This window comes from Musca autumnalis, unplaced genomic scaffold (genome assembly GCF_047663935.1).
Source record: "Musca autumnalis isolate F117 unplaced genomic scaffold, ASM4766393v1 scaffold_2, whole genome shotgun sequence".
Lineage (NCBI taxonomy): Eukaryota > Metazoa > Arthropoda > Insecta > Diptera > Muscidae > Musca > Musca autumnalis.
The window spans coordinates 98715253-98740639 of record NW_027411755.1 but is presented as its reverse complement, the minus strand read 5'-3'; the positions used below and the strand labels follow the sequence as shown (position 1 = coordinate 98740639).

At 35.3% G+C, this 25387-nt stretch overlaps 1 long non-coding RNA gene across 3 annotated transcripts; it reads left to right on the top strand.

Annotated features, from left to right (window-relative positions):
• The first annotated feature begins 1249 nt into the window (after window positions 1–1249).
• On the top strand, window positions 1250–3123 carry LOC141394351 (uncharacterized). Of its 3 annotated transcripts, none has more exons than XR_012410375.1 (3): window positions 1250–1369; window positions 1466–2605; window positions 2673–2787. It is a non-coding gene; the product is annotated as an uncharacterized lncRNA (long non-coding RNA). The 3 variants fall into 3 exon arrangements; XR_012410374.1 differs by lacking the exon at window positions 1250–1369 and having other exon boundaries at window positions 1590–1700; window positions 1761–2605; window positions 2673–2805; XR_012410373.1 differs by lacking the exon at window positions 1250–1369 and adding an exon at window positions 2944–3123 and having other exon boundaries at window positions 2469–2605; window positions 2673–2828.
• Window positions 3124–25387: the final 22264 nt, after the last annotated feature.

Genomic DNA, 25387 nt, shown 5'->3' with positions numbered 1-25387 from the left:
CAAGCGTTTCCACATCAAAATAGTTTTGCATCATCCAGTTTATTTGTTGTAAACAATTTCCTGTACTGTCTGTTGAAGGGGCACACATTCTGGCATGAAGAGCACGATTTTTAGTTGAGGCTTTTTTTCCTGGCGTTGGGCCATAAACAACAACGCCCAATCTTGTAGTGGTCACAATCGGTCTAGCGGCAGACGACGAGCGGGGCACATCCAGTGGAACTGTCAAAAAACAATGGTGTAAACAGATAATTAATTTTGGTTGCACATTTTTATAACTTACAAATTTTATTTTTGATATATCGACATTGCTATTTGTTACCAAATTTTTCATATTACACGATTGAATGGGCAAGGACAAATTTGAAGTGGTATATACATTTTTCATCACATATCAGCTTCGTTCCAAAACTAAAAAGTTTTTACACATTTAACACATTTTGAAAATTTTTCCCCGAAATGCGTTTCCGTACAACTTCTCTTTGAACAAAAATGGCGCTGAATGGCTCTCTCTTTAGAAACTTTTTACACGACAAATTTGAGCGAGCAAAAATGTGCAACATGTTTGCCGCCTTCCGATTGGCTGACACGCCGACTTTGATATTTGTTTCAGTTTTTTTGACGTTTCTGCCTTTTTTCCGTTCCCGTACATTTTGGAATAATGTGTGCGTTGAACTCATTTTAACCGGTTCTCTCTTTTGCACATTTTGCCATTAAAAGAGTACTGGAACGAAGCTATCGTCTGTCGTTTCCTCCTATACCACTTATTACCAGATCCACTACTTTAGAATTCTCCGTCACAGAATGTTCATTTCGCCACTGTAGGGATAATTGTGTACGCATATTTGTGAATTGTTTACACTAAGTAGTAAGTAATTTTTATTTGAGTCTTCTTCTTTTCGATGGTACAGAGAGATAATTGTGTACGCATATTTGTGAATTGTTTACACTAAGTAGTAAGTAATTTTTATTTGAGTCTTCTTCTTTTCGATGGTACAGAGAGATACAAACTGAATGATTAACATGAATAGGATTGTTAGAACTGTTGTTGTCCTATTCTAACTCACTATGGAATAATGAATATGCTACAATGCGAACTGTGAAATATTAACACAAAAGAGAATAAAGAATGATAAAGCAGCCGACCTCGGCTGTGACGAACAGAGCTAAAGTGTCTGCAGAATAATAAATATAAACAAAACAAAGTAATAACAAAACAACTAAAACTAGATAACAATATCGATACTGTAAAATTATGACAACAGTGCTTGAAGACATAATAAATGTAAGTTCAGAGGAATTAAAGGTATCACAGATGGATTTAATTAATAAAATGAATGCTCAGCAGGAGAGCTAATACATATACTATAAAGTAAGTATAAGTTGTGTTAAAGAAAATAGAATAACAACCATATTTAAAATACAATAAAATATTAATGAAAAAATAATTATCCTCTATGGGATCCAGGTACTGTTTTTGTGTAGAAGTGTGGCAGTGTATAGTCGCCCGTATCATCGTCAGGAGGCTCATTGAGGATTCCTCCCGGCGATAGATAAGACGATTCAGACCAAGAAGTGTTTATTTCCAGATCGTGTATTGCGCTTATAAGGGGATTTTCATGGGTGGCCAGGTTTTCCACAAACTTCCTGTTTTGTTGTTGGACATACTTACAAAATGGAACAACTTTGGAAGAGTTGTAAATGTAAGTATTTGAAAACTTCTTATTTTGAGTTTTATAATGTTTGTTGATACATTTTCTCAGGACCTGTCTTTTCAAAATTTCCAATTCGTTGGCAACTATCGGGGAAATAGAAAACCAGATTGGAAATGAGTACGAAAGTATGGATCTGACAGCCACTTTATAGAACAGGAGTTTGGTGTTTTGCGGTAAGTAATTACTGTTGAGTATGTTTGAAAATCTCCCCAATACTCCTTTTACTTTTTGTATGATGGAGAGGGCATGACTGTTGAATTTCATGAGGTTATTGAAATTGACGCCAAGGTATTTTATGGACGTTTTGAGGGGGATTTCTACTCCTTCCAGAGACAATTTCAGCTGCTTACTTTCAGGAACAACGTTTCTTGGACATTTTCCTGATGCATTACGAATGCAAATCGCTACCGATTTTGAAGCGTTAATGTTGATACCCCATTGGTTGTAATAATGGTTAATGATATTGAGGTGATTAGATGCAAGTCCCAGAGCGGCAAACGGTGAGGGGCTATGAGCATAGATCAAGCAGTCGTCTGCGTACAGGATCGCTTGAGAAGATTGATGTGTGTGAGGGAAGTCGTGAAGAAAAATGTTAAATAAATATGGCGCCAAGATGCTTCCTTGGGGAACACCACTTTTCACAAGGCCCATTGATGAGTTTGAATCTTTGAGTTGAACCAAGAATTTTCGCGATGTGAAAAAACTTGTCATGATTTTGACGATGTAAGGGTCGGTGCCCAACTGGACTAATTTATATAGAATTCCGATGTGAGAAACGGAGTCGAAAGCTTTCTGAATGTCCAGAGAGATGGCAACAGTACATGATTGACTCCTTAAATGCGTTGTTATATCATCGTGGAACTTGAGAAGTGCATGTTGAGTAGAATGTCCAGGTTTAAAGCCAAATTGGTAGTTTGGTATTGGATCAATAATAAAATCGCTATTTATCTTTATTTTCAGCACTGCTTCCAACAATTTCCCGACGTTCGACAAAAGGGAAATTGGACGAAAATCATCGACATTACAGTTGGATGTTTTTATTTTTATGGGAAGATTTTGGCGATCTTCCATTGCGTGGGGAAGTATCCATTATTGATACAATTGTTGAAAATGCAGGTAAGCATATTTATGGTGGAAGTCGGAAATTTCTTGATGATGAAATTTGATATTCCATCCGGACCAGACGATTTCTGTGAATTGATATTGGCAATAATGCTTTTTACATTTTCAGATGTGATGAAATGCAACGTATCCGGATTTTGGAGAGAATTGAAACTATCGTCGAATGAATATATATGTGATGGTGTTGAATCAATACATGAATGCACTCTGGAGCTGTACATATCTATGTCATGTAATAATGTAGTTCCTTCAAATATCGACTAGTAAAAACTTTTAAATTGATCTGCAATTTCATTGCTATTTGTTATTATATTGTTGCCTTGCTTGATTTGTTGACAGAACGGTGATTTGTTTTTTCCTGTAACACGGGATATTTCTTTGAAAGCGGTCGGGACGGGTTTAATTTTTTCCAATCTTTTTTAAATGGATTATAGTTTTCAGCAATTTAATTTGATTTGAGAGGATGGAATACTCACGGCTAGTCCTGTTGCCTGAATGGTGGAAGATACGCTTGAGATTACGTTGCCATTGATGCTTAATTTTAAGAAAATGTTTCATTCTATCTGAATAAGGCAGTTTTCCATCTTTTAATTCAATTTTCTGTGAATGCAAGTCGTGAATACTCGAAAATTGGTTAGTAAAGACGTTGATTACATCATCTATTTCCTCATTCTGTAGGTTTCTGTTAGTATGCGGCATAATTTGACGAGAAATTACATCCATATCCCGGCGAAAGCTGCGCCAGTTGGTGTTTTTATAGGATGTGAAGTATTGAGGCGAATTTAGGGCTTAGCTTAATAGGGAAGTGATCAGAAAATGTAGGTTTACTGCTTATGTTGAAGTTAGGATTGCCTCTATTAATAAGATGGGAACTGAATAAAAAGTGATCCAGAAATGAAGAGCCATTTGGATACGAAGGGCTTGAATCAGATAATCTGATTACTTCCATTGAATTGTTGTCCAGCCAGGATCGCAGGAATTTGCCGTTTGAGTTTTCGTATGAATCACCCCAAACAGGACTTTTTGAGTTGAGGTCACCTCCCAGAATGAAACCATCATAGTTGTTTGAAAGTTGAATTATATTATTCAAATCAGCATCGGGTCTCTGTACAGGATAGCTGCATGGAATTTATACTGACCCCAACAGATAGTTATTGGATGAGTAGGTAGAGGACGTTTCTATGCTTATGAATGTGGTACTTATGCCCAAGTCTGCTGTGTTGACTCTTTTATATTGAATTGAGTTCTTGACAAAAATTGCAACTCCGATGGATGAGTTATCGTAGACGAATGAATATCCGCTTATTTTAACCCTCGTACTGATTCTCAAATGACATTCTTGAATGAAGGCTATATCAATGTTGTTGCGATGTAATATGTTCTGCAGTTCTGACTGCCGACTTCTATCGACCAGAGATCGAACATTGAACGTTAAAAATTTTAGGGATATATGATCCATAATTTGACTTTACTTTTCTAAGAAGCGACAGAAATTGTTTTTTCGCTTCGGCCTTTGATAAGTTTTTATACTCCTTCAGGAAAATTTGAATTTCTTGCTCCAAAGTGAGCTCCTCAGGTTCCAGAAATAAGTTGGCAAGTTTGAGAAAATCTTGAACTATTTGAGGTTTTAGATTATTTTCCTATTGAATTGTGGGGCAAGCTCTGAAAAGACTAGAGAATGCTTTACCAGGTGACACCAAAGGCATGTTTATTGCCTTTGAAACATTGCTTTGAGCTTCAAGTTTGTCTCCCATTGCTTTGGCCATCTTCTTTTTCCTTGCAAGAAGATATTTTTTATACGAGGGACAACCTCGCCAGTTTGCCGGATGACCGGGTTTGCCACAGTTTACACAATGCGGATCAGAAGTGTCTTCCCTAGTTCTTTTACATTCCCTTGGGGGGTGTTGAGTATCACATTTGACACAATTATAAGCATAATTGCAATTCCGTGAAACGTGTCCCCAACGTTGACACCTGTGACATTGAATTTCGCCTGACTTCTTTTTGGGTTTCTCCCAGGTTATACCTTGAAAGTAGATTTCGTCAATACGTGTAATATCTCCCATTTTCTTGCCAGGGAGCAAAGATACAAGAAAAAGACCGGTCTCCCAGTTTTTCTTTATTGATGCTGGAGTTCTGAATTTTGTAACACTGGCAACCGTATTTGGTACCAAAATGTCGAGTTCTTGCTTTATGTCTTCCTCACTATAATAAGAGTAAAGATCGCGAATGATCAGTGAGACTCGTTTATGCTCCTTTGGAGTGAAGGAATATGACTGAATGTTTTTTGCTTTTAAGACGACCATCATTGAAGCATGCACATTTGGGTCAGCAAAATATAATTTGCTTTTGTTTTTGTTGGCGTTTTTGATTTTAAAGGCACTTTCTGGGACTGAAGCTTTCAACGTCTTCGTCAATGTTTTAATGTTGGCATTAAAAACAAAGATGGGAGGACACCATGATTTTTTTGATTTTGGAATGGGATTAACCTCTTTCGGTTCTTTGTAGTGGTCACAATCGGTCCAGCGGCAGACGACGAGCGGGGCACATCCAGTGGAACTGTCAAAAAACAATGGTGTAAACTGATAATTAATTTTGGTTGCACATTTTTATAACTTCCACATTTTATTTTTGATATATCGATATTGCTGTTTGTTACCAAATTTTTCATATTACACGATTGAATGGGCAAGGACAAATTTGAAGTGGTATATACATTTTTCATCACATATCAGCTTCGTTCCAGAACTAAAAAGTTTTTACACATTTTGAACATTTTTCCCGGAAATGCGTTTCCGTACAACTTCTCTTTGAACAAAAATGGCGCTGAATGGCTCTCTCTTTAGAAACTTTTTACACGACAAATTTGAGCGAGCAAAAATGTGCAACATGTTTGCCGCCTTCCGATTGGCTGACACGCCGACTTTGATATTTGTTTCAGTTTTTTGACGTTTCTGCTTTTTTTCCGTTCCCGTACATTTTGGAATAATGTGTGCGTTGAACTCATGTTAACCGGTTCTCTCTTTTGCACATTTTGCCATTAAAAGAGTACTGGAGCGAAGCTATCGTCTGTCGTTTCCTCCTATACCACTTATTACCAGATCCACTACTTTAGAATTCTCCATCACAGAATGTTCATTTAGCCACTGTAGGGATAATTGTGTATTGTTTCCTCTTCGTTGCAGGTCTTTGGCAATTCCACTGTCCAGCATTGTTACATTAGCACCATCATCTATAAATGCATAAGTGGAAATCATTTGTTGCACTTACATTTTGATTTTCTTCGTCAGCAAGACGTCTGCTCCGTCGGAAAAGGTCGTAAGTCCCTTTCAATAAATTTTTCAGGAGAAAGAAAAAACATTAGAGTGCTTTCTGTATTAAAGATTTTATTATGGTGGTAAAGGCAGTATTTTTCGTTTATTTATTCCGCTTCAATACCTGTACTTTGTTTGATAAAATTCCGTCGCGTTTTGGAGATAATTGGATGTCTTTGGACTTACGACCTTTTCCTTGTACAGTTTTGTATTTTTGTAGGGACTTACGACCTTTTCCTACAATTTACGGACGTTTTTAAAATAAAATATTTATACTTCACAAAACAATGTGGAAAGGGTATTATAAGGTTGTTTTGTCCAATATTCGTGTAACATCGCGAAGTATTCGTCGTAGACCCCCTCCCCTTGCCATTTTGTCATATCTTGACGAGATAAAGCGATCTAGCTATGTGCGTCCGTCAACCCATTAACAATTGTAATAAAACTCCAGGCCTCAATTTTGGACCGATCGTCACGAAATTTTCTGGAGAGGTCGGGTTCCGACCAGAAGTGACCCCATTAGATGTTGGTTATGATCGAAAGGTGTGAAATGGACCAAACCCACAATTTTTACCCGACTTTGTAGCTGTCCTGTAGATCGCAGTAATATTCCGACGAAGCGAAATTTTAAGAATGATTTGAGTTTAAGACAAAGAATAAGCTTGCAATTTAACGTGGTGATGAGATAATTATTAGCGCGATTAATCGACCAAAATTTTGTGTGAAATCTAATATATAAAAGACAATGTTTGTATGTTCCGCATACACTCAAAAACGGCTAAACCGATATTTTTTGAAAATTTCAGAGAACCGAGGTGAAAATAGGCTTTATATTTTTTGAATTTCTGAGGGCGTGGGGGCAGGCCCTATTTAAAAAAAAACGCTTTTTTGCAAAAGTTATGAAAGAAAATTAATTTGCGAGGCAACAGTTGTTGAATCTCCGACCCTATTACTTCTAGGATGTTTGGTATTGACTCCTTCATATAGCCCCCATAGAACGGTACCTCCCGATTTCCGGTATTTTGAAGGTGTGGCCTCAATATTCCTCCGAAATGGCTGAAATTTGGTATTTATTCTTCGTTTCGGGTATAAAACTTTCTTCCATAAATTTGTCTATATAGGTCCACGCCTTCATATAGCCCTATAGAACGGTGCCTCCCGAATTTCGGTATTTTGAAGGTTAGCCACATTGTTTTACCGAAATTGCTGAAATTTGGTATTTAGTCTACTTCATAAACGAAGTGAAAGGAAAGTAAAATTCAATACAACTCATGGTGGAGGGTATAACAAGTTCGGCCTGGCCGAATTTAACGATGTTCTTACTTGTTATTGATATTCACTTGCATATCCCAACTAATTTGCTATGCAAAAAAATTTAATTGAAATAAGAAAAGGTAACATAAACTGTTTCAAGGGCCAGCAACGTGGACAGGTTCGGCTAATATTTAATGTAAAACATGACACGTTGTACTTACGATCTTGTTTTTTAGCCTTACGACCTTTTCCTTCAATTAAATTTCATGATTAATTCCGTTAATGTACATGCTTTTTTAACTACATTGTAATCCCAAATTGTGTCCTTTTTTTGTATTCCCAAGTATTTCTGCCCCAACTCACTGCATCTTTTGTTTTTGTCTGCAAACCATGTAGAATCTTCAGCATGTAATGTCTTCCTGCGTTTAGGAAGTTTATCATCAGAGCTTTCAGAATCACCGTGAAAACCATAGGGAACTAGACCCATGACACCATCGTCTAATTCCATTCCAAATTCATACTGCTCTTTGTTAGCAAGAACATTTCAATCAATTATTATTTTAGAATCATTTAATAATATAAACTTTGCACTTACCCGTCTGTTAGAAGGTATTACTTTATTGAATTCAGAATACAAACTAATCTCGTTATGTGAATAAATGCCCCTAGAGAAACCACAAATTACCAGTTGATAAAGTTAAGTAAGATATACGACAGTAAAAACTGTAAAAATTTTGATTTTTTTACAAATTTTTCAACATATGAGGTATTTGAACACATACAGCATCCTAATTTGTATCAATAAAAAGACCAGAAGTCCATCTTTCATAATCAGTTCGATTATGGGGTTTCTACACGGTATGTTTTTGCATATTCATGCATAGCAACTGTCAATTATTTTCGCCCATTTGTAATTCCATCTGCACGGCAAAATTTTAGTTTTCATTTGTTTTCTGTTGTTTTCTTTATTTATATCGCGTACAAACAAAACAGCTGTTTACCTTTGGTTGTACAGACGAGAATAGAGCGCGTTCTATTCGAAAAATATACATGTGTATGCACATAACACTTTGATGCATTGAAATTTCTGTATGGTTCACACCATGTGTACGAAATTCAGATTTGTAAAAAGTGACAGTTGGTATGCACAAATATGTAAAAAACATACCGTGTAGAACGCCCTTTATAGGGGAAAATAGATTTCAAATGTAAATTTTCGTTGCAATATAGAAATTATCAGATTTTTGTTCAAAAGTTTGGTCCACAGGCTCCGCCAAATATCATCCGATTATCATCCAAAGGTGTAGGCTAGTTCTTTACATTGTACCCCAACCATGGATGACGTTAAACATAATATCTGAACTACATTAGCTGTAGTATTCTTTTAAAGTTTCCTTTTTCCTGTGGACTTACGACATTTTTGTACTCAAATTTGTACGTTTTGTGGACTTACGACCATTTCCGACAAGGGCAAAACATATAGAAAAACGCGACATGCTACCATTTTCTTTTATCATACGACGTGTTTTGACTTGTACTATCATCCTGTAACAAAAACGCGATTTCCAAAAAAAGTGGACTTACGACCTTTTCCGACGGAGCAGACGAAGAGCTTCATAATGCAGTAACACATTATGGTACTTTTGACAATTAGTTTTACTGCAACGCACTTTATTTCTGCATTGATTTAATTGATGGCCTTTTCTAAGGCAACAAAAACATAATTTTAATTCTTTAATTTTCTTCCACTTTTCGTCCGTCCGCATATTTGTGAATTGTTTACATTTTAGCTTCGTTCCCGTACTTTTTAATGGTAAAACTCGTAAAAGAGAGAACTGCCAAAAATTTGTTCTTACACACAAGTTTTCTGAAATAGTTCGGGAACGGAAAAATGGAAAATACGTCAAAAAAACTGGAACAAATGTCGGCGTATCAGCCAATCAGACGCCGGCAACCATGTTACTATTTTTTTACTCGCCCAAATTTGTCGTGTAAAAAGTTTTTAAAGAGAGCGTCATTCAGCGCCATTTTTCTTTAAAGAGAAGTGAACATTTTACAACTTTTTTGTGTACGGGAACGCTTTTTCGAGTAAAATGTGTAAAAGTCGTAAAAATTGTAAAAACTTTTTAGTTCTGGAACACAGCTTTTATAATTGACGTACAGACCCCGTCGCACACACTACAATTGTTGACGGCGACGCATGCAATCTTGCGGCTTGGCTGTGTGGGTTGACGACGATTAGTGGACACGTGTGGTGCGTATGGGAGGGTATCGTAGACGATGTTATGGGGTTTCTACACGGTATGTTTTTTACATATTTGTGCATACCAACTGCCACTTTTTACAAATCTGAATTTTGTACACATGGTGTGAACCATACAGAAATTTTAATGCATCAACGTGTTATGTGCATACATATGTATATTTTTCGAATAGAACGCGCTCTATTCTCGTCTATACAAGCAAAGGTAAAAAGCTGTTTTGTTTGTACGCGATATAAATAAAGAAAACAACAGAAAACGAATGAAAAATAAAATTTTGCCTTGCAGAAGGAATTACATATGGGCGAAAAAAGTGACAGTTGCTATGCATGAATATGTAAAAAACATACCGTGTAGAAACCCCATTAGCAACGCGACGTAATGTTTCCAACCATTTGCTGAAATCTAATGTCCAATTTACATTAGCAACTTTTTCGTCATTTATTTGCTAAAACAGGCAACATTTTGCGTCATTTACCATACAAAAATAAATGACGATAGCTACGTCATTTATTCTAAACAACGCACGAAAACACCATACTATTGTACGCAACCCTGCTTTTTCGTCATAAACTACCAAAAAATGTTTGTTTGTGTGTGTTGTAGAAAAACAAAAATACTCAAACGATGACAAAAGTGAAAATAAATGGTTAAACAACTTGCAAATATTATGTTTTTTGTTTTTGGAATTAATTTAAGTTATTTGATACACATTTGTGTTGAAATTCCTATTTTTCTGAATAAATATAGTGTGCGTGTGTTTGTGTTATTGTATATGTGTGTATGTGCGATTGTGTGCGTAAGCAAATGACGCAAAAAAACAGATGTAAATGCACTTCATTTGATTCTAGGATTTCGTAAAACGAAATCATTTAATGTGCATATGTAAATTGGACTTAAAATAGAAGGAGATTTATTTAAATAAAGACATTTTTCATCCCATTCCATTTGTCGATTTATTGGTAATTTGGAAACTAGTTTACTCAATGATGATGGATTATTCAAATGATGTTCTCCTCCAGCGTTTTTTAAAAATGTTGCCATATTTGATGCTTTAATGGCAAAATTTACTATGGCATTCAAATCGTCTTTCACCAAAGGAGGAATTTTCCGGACCTTTTGAATTTTTTCTTTTGATGAGTTGTTCTGGTCTTCCGAACGTCTCTTTTAGGTTGCTCATGATGTCTTCCACATTGGCAATAATGGTTCCACTGTCTCTCGGGCTTTACCTTTTAAAGCGTCTCTTAACCTCATTATATTGTGCAGGTCGCTGTACATAAACTCATTTGTGGTGCTGTAAAAGGACTCGGAAAAAGTTGGCCATTCTTCTGGCAACCCTGAAAATATTGGAACATGATAAATTTTCTTTTGAGGCATATTGCTGTAATTAGTATTTGCAGTATTAATGGAACTATTTGTTGTCCCTGTGCTGGCATGTATTGTACGGACATTCCTTGCGTTACGTGCGTCGGCCCTGATTGGCGTATAATTGACTGTGGCATGTTAGGCAACGGCGGCGGTATTTGTTGATCAAGAATTTGTTGTTGTGATGTTTGTGGCTGAGGGTTTTGGACGAACGTTTTTGGCTGCTGCGATGCAAAAGTTTTCACCATTTCTTCCTTCAATTGTAGCATCTGATTTTGAAGCAATGTTTGCCTTTGCTGCTGCATTTGTAGCTGAATTTGTTTTTGCATTTTCAGCATTTCTTTCTATAGAGTATTTGTATTTTCGTTCCACCCTAATACATATTTCAGTACGATCCATCCTAATGTGCAGTATGTGATCTTCTTCTTGTTTTGTTATATTAGTTACTGTATGCAGTTACAAGTAATTTACTCTCACTCTCATGTATTTATCTTTGAGTGACAAAGAAACATGGTTGCTTGTATATGCATACACACATAAACGTACATACAGGTTGTTAGTTCTAAGCTTTGTTATGTTGTTTAATTTGAAATAAAGAACATTAAGCATTTGGATTTGAAACAGAGAAGTTTCTCTTGTGTAAATACACTACAATTTGGCGACGAGGAAAAAGTTTTTAAAACAACAACAACATATTTTGTGTGGTTCAATAACCTAAAGAAAAAGCAAATAAACATTAATATATGTACATACATATAATTAATAAAGTAAAGAACAATTTTAAAAGAAAGTAACAGAAACAAACAAAGTTACAAATCAATTTAAACACAAATTGAAAACAAATTAAAAGCTGTGAAAAATTAAAAGTTTTTGCTGAAAATAAAATAAAGCGAATAAAAACTAAAGTGAATGCCGAATAAGATGGAAGGTGAAGGCAACCATAGTTTCAATGCCAGCCAAATTGCTGTGTTCCAGACTTCTAATGTGTCTGAGTTTAACCCGAGTGTGGAATCTTGGTGTGTGTGGAAAGAACGTCTGGAAATCCATTTTTGTGAGATCAATTGTACGGATGACAATGTGAAGAAATCGATCTTATTGAAATCAGTTGGTGCAGTGGCATACAAAGTGTTGCATAGTTTGTGTAGTCCCGATAGTCCGGTGTCCAAGAAATATGAAGATTTGTGCGAAATTTTGGACACACAGTACACACCACCAACAATTGTGTTCAGCGAGAGGAAAAAGTTCCATGTTTCAACTAAAGCTGAAAGTGAATCGGTAGCAGAGTGGTACGCCAGAGTGAAGTCGTTGGCGCTTAATTGCAAATTTGGCGATCATTTGGAAGCCTTTGTATTAAATCAATTCGCGATGGGCTTACCAAGTTTTATTTTTGAAAGGCTGTGTGAAGAGGACGAGAAACTAACAATGCAAATGGCGTTGCGAAAAGCCATGATTATGGAGACGAAAAGTGTGTCAAGGGCAGCAGAGGCTGAGCAGAGTTCAGTGAACTATGTAAATAAGCAGAGATTGATGAAGAAAAATTTTGGAAATGCAAATGGCGGTAGTAATAGAAGCAGTGGTAGCAGCGGTAACAGAGGCGGTTCAAATGGCAGCGGCAGAGGCAATGGAAGCAGAGGAAATTTTGGCGGTGGCAGAGACAATAGAAATGAAAGTGAAAGAAAGCCTGTATGTTCTCATTGTGGTTGGCGCAATCATAAGTCGCAGGCATGCAAATACAAAGACAGTAAATGTCATTCTTGTGGTAAAATTGGACATCTTGCATCTGTTTGCTATAACAAAAAGAGAAGTGTCAATTATGTTTGTGAAGATGAAAATAATTTTGATGATGATGATGTTTTTAATTACTCAATTTTTAGTGTGTCGGAGTGCAATTCTAGTGGAGTATATTCTCTTCCGGTTATTATTGATGGAGTTGAATTAAAAGCAGTTTGTGATACAGGTGCTCCGTGTACATTGCTGCCTAAGTCGTTCCTGGAGAAGAACAATATTAAGAATATGCTTCGTCCATGTCTTGTGCCATATGTTGATTATAGTGGTGATAAGTTGAACCTAGTTGGTGAGTATGATGCCTCGGTTACTTTTCAAGGTAAAACAAAATCGATCGTTGTTGTTGTTGTAGATTCATCGAATCCTCCTTTATTAGGTCGTACGTTTTTGCGTTCTTTTAATTTTGAATTGTTGCAAGTCAACAAAATTGATTGCTCAAACTCAAATTCTATGATTATTAATCAAATCAAAAACGAGTTTTCTGGTGTTTTTGAAGAAAAGTTGGGACAGTTTAATGTCACTAAAGTTTCGTTGAGAGTTGAGGAAAACGCAATTCCTATTTTTTGCAAACCAAGACCCTTACCGTTGGCTTGGAAAAGTAAAGTTGAAACCAAATTAAGAGATTTAATTAAATCTGGTGTTTTAGAACCAGTTGATAACTCTGATTGGGGAACTCCTTTAGTTCCAATTTTGAAGCCTAATGGCGATTTAAGAATTTGTGGTGACTACAAGGTTACCCTAAATAAATGTTTGTTGGATTTTAAGTATCCATTACCCAGAATTGATGAAATTTTTGCATCATTGCAGGGAGGTGAACTTTTCACGAAGCTTGATTTATCAAATGCTTATAATCAACTTGTCTTAGATGAAGAATCTCAATTATTATGTGCTTGGAGTACACATATTGGTACTTTAAAAGTAAAAAGATTACCTTTTGGGGTCAAAACAGCTGCGGCTATTTTTCAGAAAACTATGGAAAACCTTCTAAGAGATATTCCATATGTTGTTGTTTACCAGGATGACAGGTAGGAATATGCAAGAGCATATCAGAACTTTAAGGTTGGTTCTTCAGAAGCTTCAATCATCTGGATTGAAACTAAATGTCAAGAAATCATTGTTTTTACAAACTGAAATATCCTATTTAGGATTTAATATTGACAGAAATGGTCTTCGTAAAAATAATGAGAGAATTTCGAGTGTAATTTCTGCTCCTATTCCCAAAAATGTTTCTGAGTTGAGAGCTTTTGTCGGTATGGCAAATTATTATTCCAAATTTATTAACAATTTTGCGCAAATTATGTCGCTATTTTATCATTTACTCAGTAAAGATGTAAAATTCGATTGGTCAGAAAGATGCAAAAGGTCTTATGATGATATTAAGAAGGCTATAAACTCAGACCAAGTTTTGGTTCATTTTAACGCTGATCTGCCAATTGTTTTGACTACAGATGCATCAAATAATGCTGTAGCTGGGATTTTATCTCATAAATTTTCTGATGGTTTAAGACCAATTGCTTTTGTTTCAAGAGCTTTGTCAAAAAGTGAACGGAATTATAGCACTCTTGAGAAAGAGGCTTTATCGATTGTGTTTTGTGTTACAAAACTTCGCCAATATTTGTTGGGAAATCCATTCGTTTTACGAACGGATCATCGTCCACTTTTATGTTTGTTTGGTAGCAACAAAGGTTTGCCTATTATGGCTTCAGCGCGGATGCAACGCTGGGCATTAATCCTTTCAGGATTTGTTTATACAATTGAACATGTAAAAGGTGTTAAGAATGAAGCAGATTGTATTTCAAGAATGCCTCAGAAAACTTTTGAATCTAAAACTGTTGAAAATTCTTATGTAAATTTTATTGAAAATCAAGAAAATAACTTGAATTTAAATTTCAACGATGTATCTCGTGAAACAAGACGAGACCCAATTTTGTCGAAAGTTGCCGATTTGGTTTTAGAAGGCACTTTAGTTAATTGTCATGACGACAATCTTTCACCTTTTCGTGAAAAGTATACTCAACTTTCTGTTGAGTACGGATGTATTTTGTGGGGATATCGGACAGTAGTTCCTAAAACCCTAAGATCAAAAATTTTGGAAGAACTTCACCGTTCTCATTTGGGTATTGTCAAAACCAAAGCCCTTGCCAGATCGTATGTATGGTGGCCTGGTCTTGACAAGGATATTGAAAATTTAATATCAAATTGTATTTCATGTCAAAAACTTCAGTCAAGTCCTGAGAAGAGTACTTTGATTCCATGGATGCCTAGTGATTCAGTGTGGAGTAGAATTCACATTGATTTTGCTGGCCCAATCAAAAACTTTTACTTTTTAATAATCGTTGATTCATTTTCAAAATTTGTTGAAGTGTTTAAGACAAAGTATATGACAACAAATTTCACTATTGTCAAGCTGAGAGAGATGTTTTCTCGTTATGGACTTGTTGATACACTTGTAAGTGACAACGGTTCACAATTCACTTCTCATGAATTTCAAAAATTTGTATCGTTGAATGGTATTAAACACATATTAACTGCTCCTGGACATCCATCTACGAATGGACAGGCAGAAAATTTTGTAAAAACGTTCAAAAAGTCTATTTTGGCCAATTTGGACCAAAATAGGGATTCAAATTTAGACCAAATTTTATGTCGTTTTCTGATGGACTACCGAAACATGGTACATTGTAGCACTGGTGAGTCTCCAGCAAAAATTTTCTTCGGTAGAACACTAAAAACACGTTTTTCACTTCTCAAACCTCCTAAAACAAAAGAAAGAATCATGAATTCACAACAACACAACATTTCAAACCACAAAGGTAACCGTGACATCCAGTTTTGCGAAGGTCAGGAAGTTATGGTGCGTGATTATCGCAACCCTAATAAACCTAGTTGGACTCAAGCAACCATAAAACATCAACTAGGACCTCAATCTTATTCCTGCATTTTGAATCACAATAACCATGTCATAAAACGACATCTTGACCAAATCCGAGGACAACGTAGACAACAAAATCAACACGTCATTGAGCCTGATTTACAATCACATGTAAATAATGATAATTCTTCACTTGTTGTTAATGAAAATCATGCTCCAGAAGAGATTATACAACCTAGAAGAGAACTCAGACCAAGAGAAGGAGGTAGAGTTGTAAAGAAAAATTAAAAAAATCTCAGTTAATTGTTTAAAAAAAAAAATGTTTAAAATTTTCCTTTAAAATATCATATTAATATGATCTCATCATTTTTAAAGACAATTTATAAAAAAATTGTTTCATTTATTGCTTTATCATTATATATAATTTTATGATTCAATCATTAAGTCAATAACTAAATATGAATTCAAAATAATGTTATTTATTTATTGTTTACATTCAGTGAATTTATATTGTACATAAATATTCATATTTTTAAATTTTATATTAATTGCCAACTTTAGGGGGAGCATATAGAGTATTTGTATTTTCGTTCCACCCTAATACATATTTCAGTACGATCCATCCTAATGTGCAGTATGTGATCTTCTTCTTGTTTTGTTATATTAGACGGCTTTCACACAGTGTCGTTTTGACGACACCATTTCACAGTTTCCGTTTTGATGTTTATTCGTAGATGTTGTCAGGGTGGGAAAATGTAGTGAAGAAAACGTACGAAAAAGTAATGTTGATGTAAATTCATACACAAAATAATTATTTTATTGCACTCATTTATTATGTTTCTTACCTGTAATGATGTTTTATAATCAGAATCAATATATACTCATATTTTGTAATCTCTATTTCAACATATTTCATTACAATATTTTTGTACATTCGGTACATAAATAGTACGCTTAGGTAAAGATGTACGATTGGCACAAAAATCCCGCAAAAATGCAACCCTGCTTACAAAAAAATACGAATGAAGCGAAAACGGAGAGCAAGAAATGACGTCGTCTCCGTGACGAAAGTACACTGTGTGAAAGCCGACTTAGTTACTGTATGCAGTTACAAGTAATTTACTCTCACTCTCATGTATTTATCTTTGAGTGACAAAGATACATGGTTGCTTGTATATGCATACACACATAAACGTACATACAGGTTGTTAGTTCTAAGCTTTGTTATGTTGTTTAATTTGAAATAAAGAACATTAAGCATTTGGATTTGAAACAGAGAAGTTTCTCTTGTGTAAATACACTACACTTTCCTCATCTCGGCTGTGTCCATTGTGGCTGATTTTTCTGTCTGTTTTTGTTTCGCTGTTTCGCCGGCAGCTGACGTTGTTGGCTTTGCTGTAGACGGCTGACTTGCTGGTGTGCTTACGTCTGTTTGTAAGCGGGTTGGTGTATTAGGCGGTGAATGTTGGAGACTCATCTCAGCTATGTATGCGTCGAATCGGGCTGGGGGGTTTCCTTGTGTCGATCGTTTACTTCTGTGACTGGCTTGACAGACACAATTTCATAAATTGTAACTGCAGCTTCTTCGGCTTGTAGTAGATACGAATCAAACGAAAAGATATTTCATCTAAATTGACTCATTAAACAATTTATTGACACAAATCGGCTTGACAAATGACAAATGTTTGATATCGATGGCTCATCAAACGTCGAATAATATAATTTCTGGGGCTGATGATGTAAATTGGGTCACAAAACAGATGGTTGACACTAATCGGCTTGACAAAATGACGATTAACAATGTTTGATATCAATGGCTCATCAAACATCGAATAAAATTATGTTTGATATTAATGGCTTATCAAACATCGAATAAAATAATTTCTGGGGCTGATGATGTAAATTGGCTCAATAAACAGTTGGTTGACACAAATCGGCTTGACAAAATGACGATTAACAATGTTTGATATCAATGGCTCATCAAACATCGAATAAAAATATGTCGTATCTCATCCGGCATCAAATTAAAAGAAAGTCATCAAATAAAATAATGTCGGCTTTGACACTAAAAGGCTCCCTTTTTGCTATAGGCTGACAACCCGAACAAACCATCTAACATCAAAAGGCAGTAATACAAAGGCGACGACCAAGTAAAACAAATCCAATGTTTTTTATTTTTGCCTTATTAAGGCGAAGGCCATTTATAGTGATATTTAATTAATTCTCTTTCGAGTTGAGCTGTTAGGCCTTTAGAGATACATTGAAAAATTAGGAGTCTACCGAAGTCCCACGCATCCAACCATTACACTACGTTTCACGGGTGGTAAATCCGATCTTCAGGTGTATTAGGATGTTGTTTTTGTGGCAGACGAAGGCAAAGCTTAGTAACTGGTATATATGTCGAACTTCATTAGATAAATGTATATGCGAAATTATGTCAGTTAATTGAAACTCCAAACTTTTCCTATAGTCCTGCTTGGTAATCCCATTTTTCAATGTTCACAAATACTATGGTAAGTTTTATTCCGACATCATTAGTAATTGCTCTTCTATATCAGAAGATTTTATTTTTTGATCATCAATTATTGTCTACTAAAGTTTTGACAAGTTGATGGTGGCTTAGAACGCTAAGACGCCGGCAACCTTGACACTCAGTTGTCGGAGACCCAGGTTCGAATCCCAGCCTGGTTCATGCTGAAATTATTTTTTATTTTTGCCTTATTAAGGCGAAGGCCATTTATAGTGATATTTAATTAATTCTCTTTCGAGTTGAGCTGTTAGGCCTTTAGAGATACATTGAAAAATTAGGAGTCTACCGAAGTCCCACGCATCCAACCATTACACTACGTTTCACGGGTGGTAAATCCGATCTTCAGGTGTATTAGGATGTTGTTTTTGTGGCAGACGAAGGCAAAGCTTGGTAACTGGTATATATATCGAACTTCATTAGATAAATGTATATGCGAAATTATGTCAGTTAATTGAAACTCCAAACTTTTCCTATAGTCCTGCTTGGTAATCCCATTTTTCAATGTTCACAAATACTATGGTAAGTTTTATTCCTACATCATTAGTAATTGCTCTTCTATATCAGAAGATTTTATTTTTTGATCATCAATTATTGTCTACTAAAGTTTTGACAAGTTGATGGTGGCTTAGAACGCTAAGACGCCGGCAACCTTGACACTCAGTTGTCGGAGACACAGGTTCGAATCCCAGCCTGGCTCATGCTGAAATTATTTTTTATTTTTGCCTTATTAAGGCGAAGGCCATTTATAGTGATATTTAATTAATTCTCTTTCGAGTTGAGCTGTTAGGCCTTTAGAGATACATTGAAAAATTAGGAGTCTACCGAAGTCCCACGCATCCAACCATTACACTACGTTTCACGGGTGGTAAATCCGATCTTCAGGTGTATTAGGATGTTGTTTTTGTGGCAGACGAAGGCAAAGCTTGGTAACTGGTATATATATCGAACTTCATTAGATAAATGTATATGCGAAATTATGTCAGTTAATTGAAACTCCAAACTTTTCCTATAGTCCTGCTTGGTAATCCCATTTTTCAATGTTCACAAATACTATGGTAAGTTTTATTCCTACATCATTAGTAATTGCTCTTCTATATCAGAAGATTTTATTTTTTGATCATCAATTATTGTCTACTAAAGTTTTGACAAGTTGATGGTGGCTTAGAACGCTAAGACGCCGGCAACCTTGACACTCAGTTGTCGGAGACCCAGGTTCGAATCCCAGCCTGGCTCATGCTGAAATTATTTTTTATTTTTGCCTTATTAAGGCGAAGGCCATTTATAGTGATATTTAATTAATTCTCTTTCGAGTTGAGCTGTTAGGCCTTTAGAGATACATTGAAAAATTAGGAGTCTACCGAAGTCCCACGCATCCAACCATTACACTACGTTTCACGGGTGGTAAATCCGATCTTCAGGTGTATTAGGATGTTGTTTAAGTTTGATACTAAAATCTGTGGCGTTTATTCGCTATAGAAATAAATAAATTTTATAAAATTAAAAATTAAAAGTTGTAAAAATTTCCTTACATGATTTAGTTGTCCAGCAAAAAGGACAGAATCAATGCCTGATGGGCTTTTTATAGATTTGAAAAATGTTGCTGACAATTACATTTACATTTTACATTTACATAGACAATGAAAACAAACTGCAATAAAACTTATTGTTCACTGGACGTTTTCGGATTTCAGGATGCGTTGCCAATTCTAAGGTATTCTATGCAATATTTTTCAACAACAAAAATTCCAAAAAGTAGTATAAGATGTGCCCTATCAGACAAACGAAATTTAAAACTATTGGTAGTTTCTTCGTAAAAGTTCATGAAAAATGATTTTTTAGTGCGCACAACTAGGGATAACCCCTTATAAAATGAGCTGTTGAGATTTGAACCCACGTCCTCGAAAACGTTTGAAGGTGTCACGACGTATTAAGGGTTTTTAAACGCTCTGCTTTTTTACATATCAATACGAGTTCCTTGAAACGAATAATAGAAAGATACAACATCGCAAACACAGAAAACCATGCACAGAGGTTTCACTTCCTCATACCCCTCGCCTATGAACTCTAATTTGCCATGTTGAAACAGCGCTAGTGTGACCTTCGACTAACAACTGTCACGTTTTACAAATCTGTCAACTAAATGGTTGTTTTTGTTTGCTTAATTGAGGCATTGTTACAATGAAATGTGGAATATAAACAAAAAAACACGTATAAAACATACCGTGTAGAAGCCCCATTAGCGTTCAAATGCAAACTCATAAGGCCAGAACAGAACAGAATCAATCGTCGCTTGCTTTGCTTGCTTCCCAAATGCCAAATTATAAAGGAAGGCCAGTGTCGCTGCCGCTCATATTTTTTATGTTTGTTTACATTTTTGTTTGATCTCAGCTTCACACAGCATCATATGGGTGACGGTGTGACGTCATTGACACAGCCATCCATATGTTTGCATGTGTGTGTTTCTATGTTTTTGACATTATTTTGTTTTGAGTCGTTCTCTTAATTGATCATTTGAGCCTTTGTTGTGTTTTTGTTTACCGCAGTCCTTTTCTCCTCATATTCTATTGCATTGGTTGTCACTCAAACAGGTTTTTTGTTGGAACAAAACCGTTAGAAATTTGCAATGCACTAGAATTTTGTGGTCTATTATTGTCGCCCTTTTTTAATAACCCTGCGTTTACAAATGCCAGTATTGGCAAGACAGTAGCAAAAATACAAACCTTTTTCACAAATACATTTACACATTTTTAAATACCCAGCCAACAATTTTTGCCGAGATCGTACCGAATTCGGATGTATTTTCTGCACAAGTTTCCATTTCTGATGCCGTAATCGCATGCAAAACAGGTCCGAATTTGTGTGAAGCGGTTCGCAGAATTCGGAACGTTTTGTCGAGGGAAATTCGGAAAGAACATTCTAGTTTCTATACGAATTCCTTTAGAATTCAAAAGATTTTCTGATAACACTCTGAAGAAATATTCGAAAATCTGAAAAAAAACTCTTTTCGGAGATTTGTTTCGAGATTCTGAAAATTTTCGGAACAAATTCTAAAAAAATGCTAGATATTTTATCCGTAAATCGGAAACTATTCTGATGTTTTATTAGATATTCTGAATATTTTCTCCCAAAATTCTCAATGTTTATTGGGTTACGATTCGAATTTCTCATTCATTAAATTGGAACTATATTTAAAATATTTGCTGAACTTTTTATTATTACAATATTGATGAAATAGTATTCGTCGCTGCTGCCCACTGAATTGTACATTTATAAAATCATAAAGCACAGTCCTTGCGAACAAATTTTCATTTGATTTATCTAAAATAGAAATAACAATATTATAAACAACGTTTTAGAAAAATGTGTATACAATCTTACACTTTCATTTATTGTAAAACATGTGCCAATTTCATCACAAAATAACTTGTTCCGTTACGTCTTATTCACTTAACAGCTGCAGAATAACTAAAAAAAACAAGCAAAATCGTGAAGACACAAAAAATCTCTCCCTTACCTTTAAATTAACTCTCGACGAATGTTCGGCATTTTGTTCCCGAGAGAGAGAGAGAAACGAAACAAAATTTCCCATTAGAGTATGTGCAGATTACTCGCAACATTTTCGAAAAAAAGCTCACGAAAGTGTGCAGAAATTCTTAAACGAAATTTTGCTGAAGATCACTTCAATTTCTGAGGGAAATTTTGAGAATTCCGTACATTTTCTGAAAAAACTTTGGAAAACCTCTTAAAAGAATCTAATATCAGAGCCCTCGGCAAAAATTGTTGGCTGGGTATGAATAGAGAAAAGTGTGAATGTATTGGTGAAAATGGTTTGTAACTTTGCTATTGTCTTGCCAATACTGTCTGTGTGTAAACGCCTAGTAAATTTAGTTCGTGAGGGATAAAGACTGCGGTAAGTTGTGTGGCTCTGTTTAATTTTTTATTAGTTTTTAATTATTTGATAGAAATAAACGCTACGTGCGATACACAGCGGAACGCAGGCGGATTTGCAAAGAGGCTCTGGAATTCCTTTATAATCTGACATTTGGGGAAGCAAGCGACGATTGATTCTGTACTGGCCTATAGCTTCCAAAGGCGGCGCCAGAAACCGTTTGTCGTGGAAGTCTTACAAATTGAACAGACAACTATCGGTAACTGTAAAGCCCTAAACACATCCAACTTATGTTTTGAAGTTTTGTGTCGCCCGTCGTCTTCGATTTACGTTGGGCACGTTGGGCCTTGGTAACACGCATAAAACTTTTGATAACGCCGTCGTCAGCCATATGTTTTATGTAAACAATAACATATGTTCGGCGCTCAACATTTAAGAAATATAAAAATATAATTCCTCCCCAAACATTGTTATTAAGCTTTGTTCCAGAACTAAAAAGTTTTTACAATTTTGGACTTTTGCACATTTTACCCGAAAAAGCACAAAAAAATTGTAAAATGACGCTGAATGACGCTCTCTTGAAAAACTTTTTACGCGACAAATTTGGGCGATTTTTCCGTTCCCGAAATATTTCAAAAAACTTGTGTGTGAGAACAATTTTTTTGCAGTTCTCTCTTTTACGAGTTTTACTACTAAAAATTACGGGAACGTAGCTTATATACCTTTTATCATAAAATGAGAAACAAATAAACAAAAAATACAAGAATAACTTCAAAAATGAGTAAATTGGTATGTTCCTTTACTTTTGAAAATAGTAAAACCGGCAAAAGTAGTAAAAGTTGTAAACTACTCCCATAGTCCGTGTTTAGACACACAAATTTCTCGGGAAAGTAAATTCAGTTTTTAGGCAATAGGGGTTAGGAAAGAGTATTTAGGAGCTCTTTCCTCTCCGCTCTCTCCCAAAAAACTCAATTTACTTTCCCGAGAAATTTGTGTGTCTAAACACAGACATATGAATTGTACGGTGTCTAAAGTAAGTCCCGGTCCACACTACTGTGAATTTCATTAAAAAATTTCATGAAATTAGGCGTTCTTAAATCGTGTAGCTGGAAGGTTATCTCTTCTGTTCAATAACAAATACCTACCCCAGAACACAAAGTTACTCCTATATAAAGTTGCTATACGTTAAATTTTAGTATATGGATTCCCCATCTGGTTCACAATTTCACCAACTGTGACCAAAGAACTTGAGATATTTGAGCGCTATATCCTAAGAAAATGTGTAAATCAACATTACAAAAATCCAACAAAGGAATTTTCCAATACATATATTTCTGGAAAAGCGAGGATTCAGCCTTTCTGCAAATATACACTTTATCACTTAATGACGTTTGTAGATGGGCTAGAGATCCACGAAAACTGCTTAATGAACATCATACACGAGGCTGAAAGAAACATACATTGGTCAAATTCAACATATCTATCAGCAATTAGCATCATCAATGAAAGATTCGACGACGATCCGAACAACACAAACGTACCTGATTTTTGCAAGACGGTAACACAAGGAGCCCACAGAGGCTGAAAAAAACTACTTTAATTAATTAAAAAATAAGTATCTGTTATTTTTATCATTAAAAAAAATATGAGCATAGCTCTTTCGTATTATGCACTTTAATAAACAAATATTACTTGTTTGTAATGTTTAATACCCACTTTCTAAACATCTGTGATATTTACGCATACACATACTGTTTTAAAATCATATGTTTTTCATACATACTCGCTGTTTGACAATATGCTTAACAGTCTCTTGTTATCACGTTTTATATTGTTATGTAGTTATAAGTTGTAATTTATTATTAACAGACAAAGACGCTCTGTTTGTCATAGGCCGTGAGCAAGCCTTGCCTCTCATTCACTTTTGCATAAACGCACTCTCATTTTTTTCTCTAAGCATGTAGCATTACTACTTTCAATTGATTAGAACAAGACAAATATAAGTCTAATGCTACGTTTATATTTACGAAATCCACTCGATTTCAACTGTCAAATCCATTGCTTAAACGTTAAATGAAATCCAATTGATTTCAGATGAGTTTTCATTTGACGTATACGCAAAGGAACTGACAGTTGAAATCGAGTGGATTTCGTAAATGTAAACAAAGCATAAGTTATCATGTTATCATTTCACTTTACATACACCATGTTATCGAAATAAGAAGTCTCAATAAAAATTAACTTATGCTAAGTTTACATTTACGAAGTCCACTCGATTTCAACTGTCAATTCCATAGCTCAAACGTCTCATCTGGATTTCATTTGACGTTTAACCTATGGATTTGACAGTTGAAATCGAGTGGATTTCGTAACTGTAAACCAAGCATTATCTTAACTAAATCGAATTCCTCACTGCATCAATTTTAAGATTTTACTCTACTATGGAAGTCGATGTAGAGACGCATAATTTTATGACATTTTTTCAATGAAATCACTCTAGTGTGGACCGGGACTAAAGGAACGCTTTTCGAGAAAAAAAAGTGGTAAAACTTGAAGATTCTTGCACGTAAAGGAACAGATCTAATGTGTTTGTATAATATGTAAACAATGAAAAGTGAATAACAACGCCGGTGCAAGTTCAAAGACATAAATACAATAAGATAAGACATTTTGTTTGCTATCATTCTTCAGTGAATGGCTTTTGAATTTAACATAATGTTATATCACGATATGGTGATATAACATTTTTTTCTTTTATACATTTTTACGTATTTAACCGAATTTACCGATCCAATTGACATAGAATTATTCTTGAATAGATCCTTGAATTCATAAATTTCGTTTCTGATACCATTACATGAAATGTTCCTCCTTGGTTGCGATTTTGAATTAACTGCAACCTGTTAAGGGTAATGTTTCTATACAAAGTTTCGTAAACATTTTTTTGTTGCATGCATTTTGTCTAGTCTTATATGCTGTTTATATTAGAGCTTTTTGCAGGGTTAACCTTCTTTATCAGGATTTGTTTGAAATATAAGCAATGGAATTGACATTTAAAACCCAGTCGGTTTGTTAAATCCGGATATATATAAACGGGGTATTAGTTGTATTTATGTCTTTGGCAAGTTCTAGCCTAAAAATGAACGTTGATGTGTGCACTAGAGTTGTACAATCTAGTTCATTTGAAAGATCTAGTTCAATAGCTCAGCTCTTTGAACTGAACTAGGTCAGCAATCTAGTTCATAGTTCACTGTCCAGATCAATCATTCGGATAAAAATCGTT